This window comes from Pinus tabuliformis, chromosome 1_1, assembly GCF_031772625.1.
Source record: "Pinus tabuliformis cultivar Carrire ecotype Pingquan chromosome 1_1, CPIR1, whole genome shotgun sequence".
In the NCBI taxonomy this organism is placed as follows: Eukaryota; Viridiplantae; Streptophyta; class Pinopsida; order Pinales; family Pinaceae; genus Pinus; species Pinus tabuliformis.
The window spans coordinates 201,073,202-201,086,661 of NC_142297.1; positions in this window are offsets into that span (position 1 = coordinate 201,073,202).

A 13,460-nucleotide genomic window follows, 5' to 3' on the forward strand; every position below is an offset into this window, starting at 1 on the left:
AACTGATCTAGCATGTTGGGTCATCAGCTAAAGGAACAGGTAACAAGGGCTCGACAGCTGCCCAAAGGTATGCAAGCATAAATCTACATGTTCACCTACATCTTAGATGCAATATGTGCCCAACAAGAGTTCCCAGGCTTGAAGTTGGCATGGTTACCGGCGGAGACTACTCCGAACACTTATTGTAAGTTTTTGTCCAAATGCAGCTTAAGAGGAGTCATCACATGGTTGTCCGATCATTTTGTCACCCCAGTTTAGAAGATGATATTTGAACAGGATCCACCCTACATGTCGAAGGCAGCAATGGAGGCACTGACAGACATAGTTGATTGGTATACCTCATCGGCTAGCACCTTCATATGAATGTACAGCGTGGAGAAGCCTCTGTATGTTCTACTGAAGTTTTCCTTGGACGTACTTGTGATGCAGGAAGTAGCATATCACATCTTGGCAGGATTGACAACTAGGCTGCACTGGAAGAAGAAGACACCTTGGCCTACTCTTCCATTGCGCATCGGGTTATACGAGATGTGAAGTTTCAAGCATGTGGATGTCGAAGCAGAATAGACGAATAAGAACCCATTCGACCTCTGAAGTTACAATCTGTATGACCTGCATTGTCTTGTGAAAGATCATTGCATGAGATTACAGTTTAGTTGGATCCATGGGGCATTTCATTAGGCGAAGGAGGGCCCTTCGAGATATTGCTACAGTTTCTGCAGACCCAATGAACATGTCAGCTTCACTATGAAATGGTTAGCAAAGCAACATGAAGCAACATCCTGGAGAGCACTAGAGGTAGCAACAGCAACAAAAGTAAGCATACCAGTGCGCAACAAGGGAAAGAGGAAGATTATTGATTGCATGGAGGAAGAGAAAAGTTGCAAGTTCTAAGAAGATCCACTTGTAGAGAAAGCAACTATGTCTATAGAGGAAAAGAAGCAACATCGTGACAAGCGAATTGCGCAAAGGCAGAGGGAGAAGAGAAGTATGGAGGAAACAAAGAAGGAGTTGCATGAGTTGAAGGAGCAACTCCAGAAGGGACAAGAGCTGCGCAAATAGGAGAGGGAAGCGCAATAGAAATAGGTACAGCAAGGGGTGCAACATGTGCAAACAGATGAAACAACACCCGTACAGGTAGTGGACTCATCAGAAGAACTGGAATCAGGCAGAAAGGGTGAACCATCGCAAGAACAGGACTTCGCTCGTGAGATAGAGAAATCACTTCAACAATTGGATACATATATGGAGCAATAGGAATTGGAACAAGATATTGACCTCACGCCTCATCACCAAGAGGTCAACTTAGCAGCTTCACTACATCCAGAAGAGGAGCAAGTCCCATGTGACCAATGAGACACTGAGATACTTGGAGGTCAGCTGAAAGGAGAGATGCACAACATTTCATTTGATGAATCTCAACATAGAGTTGTGCAGTCTCACAAAGTGTCGACTCCGGATGATCATACATCTTTTTTGCAAGTTGAGGAACAAGTGATCGTGTCGGGCATGTGTAAACATCCAGCAACCTTGGCTGATGCTACCAGATTATATGTTGAAGCCACTGTCTCAAGTGTTCGCTTTTTGATAGCTAAGAATGAGTGAATGGCTAAGGAGCTACAGATGGCCAAGCAAGGAGGAGAGTTGGTGACAATGTCCACCTGAGCTGAACTGTACAAGGCAATACTAGATGAAGTATTGTCCCTTAACACAGTTATGCTAGCATTGTATTCCAAGTTTGGTACCATGCATAAGGCAGTTGTCCATCTCAAAGGATGGCAGCAACGATGTGCTAGAAGAGCACGTATCTTGGCGAACATGAATGATGCTATTGATTAAATGCAAACATGGACGATGAGATACAAGGGAGACCCACTCTGCTTGCCTAAGATGATGAATCCCAGAGTGGTCGAGATGAAGGCACGTATCCAGAGTCAGATTCGGAACTATGAAGAGATCCCACAACTCATCACTAGTATATAGGCTTTCCATGCATGTGTATTCAAGAGTATGGATGTTGTGTTGCGTGCACATACGATCCCATCTATTGGGACTCTCACCTAGGTGAATACAAAGGCACAGGTCTAACTAGAGCTTCAGAGAAATCATGCACAAGTATGTTGTTGGTCCGACCACATTAAAGACAATGATGCACATGCTTTCAGACGAGTTGGACAGAGTAGCCTGAGTAGTGTACCCAGATGGTATTGAGGCAAGATTCAGGTTCCAAAAATATGTCACCTTGGAGCACAAGGACACCATCGCGAACTACCAATCTTGGCATCAATACACTACTGTCAACCACAATGAAGATGTCGAAGAGTTGGTCTTCCAATAGTTTTCTGAGTCATAGTGATGTCTAGCATGGCTTGCTCAAGCCATTTTGTCTCACATGGGTACATGTGCATTATAATGTAACATCTTGTCAAGTGTAAGTTCAAGTGTCGATAGCTAGATGTAACAGTCATAGAGTAGATGAAGAGTCATGAGGGTGGATGAATTATCACAAAGGGGAATGTCAAGGGCAACTCCACCCTTTGCTATAAATAGTCCCTCATAACTCATTGTAAAGGTTTTTGGTCAGCCAAGCTTCTGATAGATCTATCTTAGAGAGAGCTTGGACAGTATTGTAATGATCCTTGGCTTCTCCACTTCACAAAGCTAGTACATCTATTTGGAGGAGCAGGCGGTTGCGCCTATAACGTTCTGCTGTCAGAACTAGTGTTGTGCATGGATGTATTGTATGACTGGAACTTACACTTCTTAATATAACAAGAACCAACACGTTTCATGCATAAGTTGTATTGTATTCTATGCTATCTAGTTTACTCTAAATGATATATGTATCTGTTTGCTTACACATGCATGTATAACAATCTGTGTATGTATGTATGAATCTTTCTAAAATTTGTTGTTGGTTTAACCATCACTTTGGATTGCTAGCTAACTTTCCTTCCATGTTGTGATGCATCTTTTCTCGTGCGTTCCCTTCTTAACTCTGTGTTATCACAGGTTTCCAAGGAGCACACTCATCTCAACCCCCATGTGTTAGAACCCCTCATGCACCTTCCTTGACTCACTGCATATGTCACACCCTTGCTACCAACATATTTATCATACTTGCCACTATGTGAAATTGCAGTTAAGGCATTACTATATGATCCATTGTTGGGACTCCTACACCAATCTGTCTGAGGTCTAATTGGGACTTCTTACTGGGGAGATCCTCTGACATGTTAGCAGGTCCAGCACCGTCAACAATGGGCTTAATTGTGCTAAAGAGATTCCAATTGATCTCTATCAACATGTTCCAGTTGTATTTTCTTGAGGGGAATGGTGTTAGGTAGAAGTTCAACTGCAATGCACAACATTGGGATCTTGAATTCAATGGGAAGTGCAGCTTCAACCCTTTGCACTATATGGAAGGGAGTAAATCTAGAGGATGCTTTAACCAAGGTTTAATACGCCCATAGAGAAGAGAAAGGCATATGATGCTATCACCTATTGTAGACAATCTCTTCATGGAAAAATTTGAAAAGAAAGCTCTTGACACCATTGTTGATTGGCCTCATGGGGATAATGAGCTAAAAAACTTCTTGAATTGTCTCAATAGAATATCTGATGACAACAAGTTTACAATGGAGGTCGAAGAGAATAATTGCATCCCTTTCCCTGATATCCTCATCATAAAAAACAAAGATGGAACCCTAGGGCACAAGGTTTTCAGAAAGAAGGCACACACCGATCATTATCTTTGTTGGGTTGTGTTATATTCTTTCCACGGCTAGCCGACGTAGTTAACCAATAGGTTAGAGGGGGGAGGAGCCACCCCTTTGTTGTGCCGATTGCGTAGTGGGGTGGTCACTGGGGGTTTGAGGGGGGCGGGTAGCCCCCCTCTACGGGGTCAGGGGCAGCACCCTAGGGAATTTTTTTTTTGGACCCTATATTAGGTTGGGCGGACCTACCTATGGTTTTGTGCATGGTTTTTGCACTTCTTTTTGGATGCGATGGTTTTTGGTCCATGGTATTGGATGCTTCAGCATGTATCAATATGTATTGTAACATTGAAAGGAACATAATGAAAAATCAAGCTGGTAGTCTCGGTTTTGGGATCCAGGGGAAAATCTTTGTGTATATGTTTTTTATGTGTTATGCTCTCGCATTGTTTATTTTTTGTGTTTTAGAATTCATATGCAGGTAATTTCTATACGATATTAAAACCTACATTTGGTTTTAGAGTTGTTTTGGCTTCAAAGGTACACCTTTGTTGCTAAGGGGTTTCGACCGGGCTTGTGGTAGACCCTGTTTAGTGGGAGATCTGCGAGATCGATTCTGGTGGTGAAAGAAGATGGCGAGTAGTGGAAAGATAGAGATAGAGAAATTTAATGGTCAGAGTTTTGAGTTGTGGAAACTCAAGATGGAGGATCTATTGGTGGATAAATATCAGTGGATCGTGGTAGATCCAAGTACTAAACCAACTAAAGTGTCTGATGAAGAATGGAAGAAGTTGGATCAGAAGGCAAAGAGCGCAATACGATTGTATGTCTCAGATTCATTATTGTTGAATGTATTAGGGGAAGCTATGGCTAAGGCTTTATGGGACAAGTTAGGGACTTTGTACCAATCTAAGTCTTTGGTGAATAAATTGTTCCTACGGAAAAGCTATATAACTTGAGGATGAAAGATGGAGACTCAGTGACAAAGCATCTGAACGCATTTAATACTGTGGTAAGTTAGGTATTATCTGTTGATATTAAAATTTTAGAGGAAGATAAATGCATCAATTTGTTGTGTTCTCTACCAGATTCGTGGGATGGTATGGTTATTGCAATAGGTAGCAATGCAACTGCCTTGTAGTTTGATGAAATAGTCTCATCCTTGTTGATGGAGTAGATGAGACGAAAAAATATGGAGAGCCAAAATGATGATGCCTTATCTGTATGAGGATGGTCCAAGAACAGAAACAAAAATAAGTCATAGAGTGGGAGATCTAAACCTAGAGAGAGATCTAAATCTCCAGGAAAACCTGTAAAGGTGGTTTGCTGGAAATGCGAAAAGGAAGGGCACTACAAAAGGGACTGTAAATCTAAAGCTCCTTACAAAGGAAATGGATCTGATGATGCTCCTTCTGCAAAGGCGAAAACCACCTCAGATGAAGGTGGGGATGTGTACCTGGCTTCTTTAAGTACACATGTAGATCATGAGGCATGGTTGATGGACTCAGGTGCATCCTTTCACTTCACTCCCCATAGAGAGTTGTTCTACGAGTATGAGAAATATGATGATGGTGATGTCATATTGGGGGATGATAGGAAGGCTAGAATTGTTGGTCACGAAAAATTAAAGTTGAAGTTGCAAGGTGGAAGGGTTAGAACACTTCCAGGTGTTCTGCATATTCCTGCATTGGCCAAAAATCTGATTTTCGTAAGCAAGTTGGATGATTGTTGAATTGAGGCTTTTATTTATTTGTCTATTAACGAATACATATTATTATTATTATTATTTTTCGAAACTAATCTTTATATATTGTTATTATTTTATATAGTTATTAACGAATATATATTAGTATTATTATCATTTTTATGTATTTTACTATTTCTTTCGTAACTAATTTATATATTATTATTATTATATATTTTAATTTATTTTATCTTTTACCTAACTTTTGTCTTAATAACCGAATATTATTACTTTTATATATATATATATATATATATATATATATATATAATTTAAATAAATTAATTAAATTAAATTTTTTTTTTAACTAATATTTTATTTATCTATAAATTTTACCTAATTTAACTTATTTCCATAAATAATAATAATATTAATATTAATATTAAATTAATGATAATAATTTGATTACTAATATTAATAATATATTAATATCAAGACTATATTAATTATATTTAATAAATAACTTAATTAAACAAAAAATTACTTATATTATTAATATATGATAACAAATAATTAAATTAAATTAAATAAATGACCTTTTCTAACTAACCATTTAAATTATTTTATTTATTGATATTTTTAACCTTAACTATATGATTTTAATTGAAATATATATATATATATATATGTTTTATATTAACAATAATTAGTGAATATTTTAAATAAATAAGTGAATTATTTTCTTAAACTAACCACTAATAGTATTTTATTTATTTTTAATCCTAACTTTTATATTAATAACCTAATATTATAACTTTAATATATATATATATATATATGTATGTATGTATGTATGTATGTATGTATGTATTAATTTTTAAAACTAACCATTAAAAATATTTTATGTATTAATATGAAAAATAATAATAATTAATGAATAGTAATTTGACCTCGGTCCGTAGGTCAAAATTAGCCGTTGGTCGATTTAGCCGTTGGAGTCTCTGCTCAGACTATTTAACATGCTAAGCTGGATCTATTTCTTCAACTTGTCCTGACGATGAACCACACTGGTTGGTTCAAAACGCGTCGACAAATGTCTCTCTTTATGTGATTTACGTCGAAGCTCTACGTATTAAGTTGGATGATGCAGGTGTAAAAACAATGTTAAAGAAGGATATTGCAAGAGGGTTTGGGGAGCACTGGTATTGATGCGGGGAGTTCAGATTGGAACTCTGTAGAAGCTTCAAGGTAGCACTGTTGTTGGTGGGTGCAATAATTTTGTGGTTCTTGAAAGTAGAGCAGAAAATCTAGTGGCCTCTGAAGAGAAGACCATGTTGTGGCATCAAAGGCTTGGACATATTGGAGAGAAGGGCCTTCAAATACTTCATGGTAAAGGTATGGTAGAAGGGATGAGTAATAGCTCTCTGGATTTTGATTTTTGTGAAAATTGTGTATATGGGAATTAGAATCGGGTGAGTTTCCCCTCTGGTGGTAAGAGGGCGAAACAAATATTAGAGCTTGTGCACTATGATGTGTTTGGACCTGTGAAGGTTCCATCACTGGGTAAGTTTGTGTACTATGTATCATTTATAGATGACTTCTCAAGGAATACATAAATATATTTCCTTAAGAAGAAATATGAAGTATTTGACAGGTTTAAAGAATTTAAGGCTCTGGTGTAAAGCTAAACAGAGAAGAAGATAAAGATATTGCGAACAGATAACGGTGGAGAGTTTTGTAGTAACGAATTTGAAGAATTATGTAAGAAGTGTGGTATAGCACGGCATAGGACTACTCCATATACACCTGAGCAAAATGGAGTTGCAGAAAGAATGAACAAGACGTTGATGGAAAGGGAAAGAAGCATGCTCAGTGGTGCCAGGTTAGGACAATAATTCTGGGCAAAGGCAGTGGAGACAACATGTTACTTGGTCAACAGATCACCTTCATCAGCGTTGGAGGATAAGACTCTATAAGAGGTATGGACTGGTAATAAACCCTCTCTTTCTCATCTGAGGGTATTTGGATGTGATGCATATGTACATGTTCCAAAGGAGAAAAGAACCAAGTTGGATAGTAAATCTGAAAAGTGCATATTTATTGGGTATAAGGATGGTTTAAAGGGTTATAAGCTTTGGAACCCAGTAACAAGGAAGGTTGTGTACAACCGAGATGTGGTGTTCAGAGAGGTGAAAGATGTTATTAAACATGAAGTCCCATCAAAAGAACCTGAGAAGATAGAGTTTGAGCTTAAGGAGGAAGAATCAGATTCTACAGCAGAAGAGGAATCAGAAGATGAAAAGCCACAAACTCTGAATGAGAAGATCAGTTCGAGAAAGAAGGCAGCCAGAAAGGTATAGTCCATCTGCTTTCTGTTCAATTTTTTATTTATCTATTACTAATGATGATCCCAGAATTGTGAAGGAAGAAGTAGATTCAAAGGATGGAAAACTCTAGAAAGAGGCCATGGTTGATGAAATGGCATCTTTGCACAAAAATGAGGCTTGGGATCTAGTGGAGTTACCGACTGGAAGGAAACCCATTGGCAGCAGATGGGTTTTCAAGAAGAAGACAAATGGAGAAGGATTGGTAGCAAAAGGTTATTCCCAAGTGTTGGGAATTGATTTTGGTGATATTTTTTCTCCTATTGCAAAGGTAGCTTCCATTATATTACTTTTATCTATTGCTGTTGATTTTGATTTTGAGGTAGAACAGATGGATGTGAAGACAAAATTTCTTCACAGGGATCTGGAAGAAGAGATCTACATGAAGCAACCTAAAGGCTTTGCAGTGAAGGGTAAGAAAGAACTACTATGCAAGTTAAACAAGTCTTTGTATGGGTTAAAACAGTCACCAAGGATGTGGTACCAGAAATTTGATACATTTATACGGGGACTTGGCTTCACCAAAAGCAAAGCAGATCGCTGTGTGTATTTTAAATTAATTGGTGACCGTGTTATTTATCTGGTCTTATATGTGGATGATATGTTGCTAGTTGGAAATGACAAAGAAATTATCCAGGATTTGAAGACCCAATTGTCCTCCAAATTTGACATGAAAGATATTGGTGCTGCAAACTATATTTTGGGCATGGAAATTAAAAGAGATCGGGCAAAGAGGAAGCTCTGGTTAAACCAGAGGAAGTATGTCGAGACAATACTGCAGAGGTTTAATATGCAGGATAGTAAACTGGTGAAGATTCTTATTCCTGTAGGTGTAAAGTTATCTACCGAACAGTGTCCCAAGGCACAAGAAGAGGAAGAGGACAATCTCGTGTTCCATATGCAAGTGCAGTCGGTAGTCTGATGTATGCAATGGTCTGTACTAGACCAGACATTGCACATGTAGTGGGAGTATTGAGCAAGTTTATGTCAAAACCAGGGAAGGAGAATTGGACAGCAGTGAAGCAGGTTTTCAGGTATTTGTGTGGCACTAGTGATTATGGTTTGTGCTACCAAGGAAGACTAGGATTGGATAGAGTTTTGGATATTCATGGCTTTGTTGATGTAGACTGGTTTGGAGATCTGGATCAGAGAATATCTACAAGTGGGTATGTCTCTAACCTATTTGGAGGTGCAGTCATTTGGATGAGTACGAAACAATCTATAGTGGCACTATCAACTACATAGCAGAATACATGGCAGCAACTCATGCAAGCAAGGAAGCAATTTGGTTGTAGAGATTGTGTTCAAGTATGGGGTTAGTGCAGGGAGCTATAAGGATAGACTATGACAACCAAAGTGAAATCTTCTTGGCAAAGAACCCTGCTTAGCATTCAAAGACAAAACACATTGATGTTCAGTATCACTTTGTGAGGGATATGATATAAGACAAAAAGGTGTTGCTGGTAAAAGTGGACACTTTGAAGAATATTGCAGATGCATTGATAAAATCTATGAGCTTTGAGAAATTATCATGGTGTAGAGAACCAATGGGTGTTGCAGGACTGGATAAATGACTAAAATCTCTTGTGGAAAGAAAACAACAAGTGGGAGAATGTTGGGTTGTGTTAAATTCTTTCCACGACTAGCCCACGTAGTTAACCAGGGGATTGGGGTGGGGGCAGCGGAGCCCCCCTTTTGTTGTACCCATTATGCAGCGGGGAGGTCACAGGGGGTTTGAGGGGGGCAAGTAGCGCCCCAGGGAAATTTTTTCTTGGACCTTATATTAGGTTGGGTGGACCTACCTATGGTTTTCGCACATGTTTTTGGGCGCGATAGTTTTTTTTCCATGGTATTGGATGCTTTGGCATGTATAAATATGTATTGTAATATTGAAATGAACATAATGAAAAAATCAAGTTGATAGTCCCGGTTTTGGGATCCAAGGGAAAATCTTTGTGTATATGTGTTTTATGTGTTATGCTCTCGCATTGCTTATTTTCTATGTTTTAGAATTAGCATGTAGGTAATTTATGTATGGGGTTAAAACCTACAACCTTAAGGTAGATTCACACCACCACCCAGCTCAAAAGATGGGTGTTCTTCAAACCCTCTTTACTAGAGCCTGTAGAATATCAGATGAGATTCACACTGAAGAAGAAATTACTTACTTAAGAAAAGTATTTACAAGCTTAGGATATAACAATAAAGACATCATCAAAGCCATCCAGAAAGCAAGATCTGGAAGCAGAAAAGATAAATCTGAAAATCCCCCAACTACTAAGGCCTACCTTCCATATATTCGTGGAGTCACTGACAAGCTAGCTAAAGTTCTCATCAAGAAATATATCAAGACTTCATTCAAACCCATGATGACTATTAAACAAAGAATGAAATCTATCAAGGACAACCCAAAGCACCTCCAGCAGAAAGGTGTTTATATGATCAATTGTTCTTGTGGGGAATACTATATTGGGGAAACAGGTAGGTCAGTTAAGATCAGGCTTAAGGAGCATAGTGCAGATATCCAAAATGAAAGAACTCATTCTTCAACTTTAGCAGAGCATGTAGGCAAGACAAACCACCATATCTGCTTGGAAAATACAAAGGTCATTGCCAATGAAAAACATCATTTTAAACGTAAAGTGCGGGAGGCACTTGAAATCATCAAGCACCCACACAACCTCAATAGGGATGGAGGCTTGGAAGTTAGTAGAAATTGGATTTCCCTTCTACCCCGCAATAAATAAAATGCTCTCCCCTTCATAACATTCCTTACCATTCTTCATCATTTCTGCACCTCTGCCCCCTGCTCCTCACAAATTCTTTTTGACCCCCCCTTCTTTGTCCTAGTCCTTTGTTAACCTACCCCTACCCCTCTATTACCCCTAATAATAACATTAATTAATATTGCTTATATAACATAAGTGGAATTTAGGTATAGTAAAAATTTATATTGAAACATATTATCAATTAACTATCAACATGGGTCTATAAGAAATAAAAAATTAAAATTACCAAATTAAAATAACAGTTAAGTCATAAATGAATGCTTCAAATATGTTTTTAATTAATATATTTTAACATAGGTAGAAGTTAGGTATAGTTAAAATTTATATTAAAACATATTATCAATTAACCAATAACATAGGTCTATAAGAAATAAAAATTAAAATATTAGTAAAGTGACAATGAATACTAAAATAAGAATTCTAATAAGATTTATAATTTAATTAAAAGTAAATTTATTGAAAAAATATAGGATATATTTATTTATTACAATAATATTCTCTTTAAAAACATAAGTTTAGTAATGTTAATATCAAGATCTACATTAAATAAAAAATAATAATAATATAACTTACATTAATAAATATATATCAACAATATATTGAAACATTAGTTCATAAAAAAATCATTATTTAAGCAAAATAGAAAATCATACAGATTTATAATAAAATTAAAGATATAATTAAGGGCCTTAATAAATAATGAATTAGAATAAAAATATGTCCAAATAAATTAGGTTTAATAAAAAGTAATTATTCACCTTGAACTGGTCTGCTCCTCATCTTCGCAGCACAACATATCATATATATAGCCTTATTTCTCTTCTTTGTAGATTCAATCCTGAGGATGAGTCTTGTTCTAGACTCGAAACGTAGACATAAAAATGCAGACTATGGAATATCCGAACTCACTATCTCAAAAACCACACCAAAAAAATCTCCAATCCATCATATGATTCTATTTGGTTTTGTGTTGTTCGCCATACACTATAACATGGTTTTTATGACCTTGTTAATAGCTTCGACCTGACCATTGGATTGGGGGTAGTATGGGGAAGAAAACTCGTGTGTGAAAACTAGGAGCTGAGGTAGTTCTTAGAAAATATAATTTTCAAAATTTTTTCCGTCATCAGACACAAGCTCCTTGGGGACACCAAACCGTGTGTTAATGTGATTAAAGAAAAATCGTGATGTAGTGTCGACAATATTGTTGAAGGCGGGAATTAATACGCGCAACTTGGTGAAGTAGTCGACAACGAGTATTATGCATTTGTGTCTATTCTGAGATGGTGGGTTGCAATTCATGAAATTGATGTCCCATTTGTAGAAGGGTTCAGCTATAATACCCAGTTGTAAGGGAGAAGGAGGTGCTATAGCATTGTGAATGCATATATGGCAGTGTTTGCATCACTTGACTTTGTCTATACAGTTGCGAAAGAATGTGGGCCAAAAATAATCAGTGCAAATAATTTTTTGGGCGATGGCCATCCCTACTAGGTGGTCACCACATGCTCCATTATGGCAATCATTTAGGACCTATTATGCCTTGTAAGGGATGAGGCAATGTCATAAGATAGTGTTGACGCCTCATCGATATAGCACATACCCAATAAATATATATCGAGGGGCTTGGTGTCGAATGTGTCATCAATCATCACAAGAAAGGTTAGGGTTGAACTTCCAAGTTCGAAGGTAGATCAAGATGTCACCATACTAAGGGCCATTGGTTGATATGAAAAATAAGTGTTTATCAGGGAAAGTATCGTTCACTGGTGACACTTGAGTATTTATTGGTATATCAATAGTGAATTCAACAAGAATAAGGGCCTTATTACTTTTAGGGGAAGCAAACTGAAGATCAAATTCTGCAAGATAACAATTCATTGGGCGTACTTGTGGTTCATCATGTGACATGTGAGTAATCATCACATGGGATTGGTGTTACAAATTATTGTGGTATTTCTTAGGATGATGTAATACCAAATCTTTTACATGAAGTGGATGAGGGCTAAGGCGATATTTTCTATTGGCTCATAATTTAAAGCATACCACATTAGGTTTTTGGATAATGTAATATATGAAATGTTCTGTATTATCTGTCCCTTTTTGGACTAACAAGCTCATGATGGATACTTTATATTATGAGAGGTAGAGGGTGTAGTCCTTGTTATGGCTGGGAAGGCTTATTAATGGTACTTGTGACAATGCAACTTTCAATTGTCTGATGTACTGGAAACAACATTGAAAGACTATATGAAGATCCTCAATATAGTCTACGTGCTTATTGGACTGAAGTGTGAGGTCTTTAAAGTATGCTAAAATGAGGTGAGCCAAGTCATGAAATATATATTTCATGTCCCATTGAAATGTAGCTCTGACATTTTTAAGACTAACGGCATGACACAATAAGAAAAGGTAACACATAGGGTTGTAAAGGTAGTCTTGTATTGCTCGGTGTGGCATATCAAAATTTTATCGTAGCTAGAGAAGCCTTCTATGAAAGAAAAATCATCATGTCTTGCATAAGCACCAATTTACTGATCAATGAAAGGGGTGGAGTAATTATATTTAGGGCATGCTTTATTCAAATTGTGAAAATCAATACAAACTCGAATGGTTCACTATTTTTTATTAATGGGAATAGGGTTAGAAAACCCAATATGTGTAAGAAATGGGATAGATGAATCCAAATTTATGCATCATATCAATTTTGAGTTTGATGGCTTCAGATTTAGAGGGGTGCATCAGTCATTTCGTTTACTTCACGGTGGAGGAATCAAGCCATGTGCCGATATGATGTTCGATGATAGTAGGGATAATACCAAGCATTTTAGAATATTACCAAGTAAAAATGTCCATATATTCTTGGAATAAGGCTTTATATGAGGCC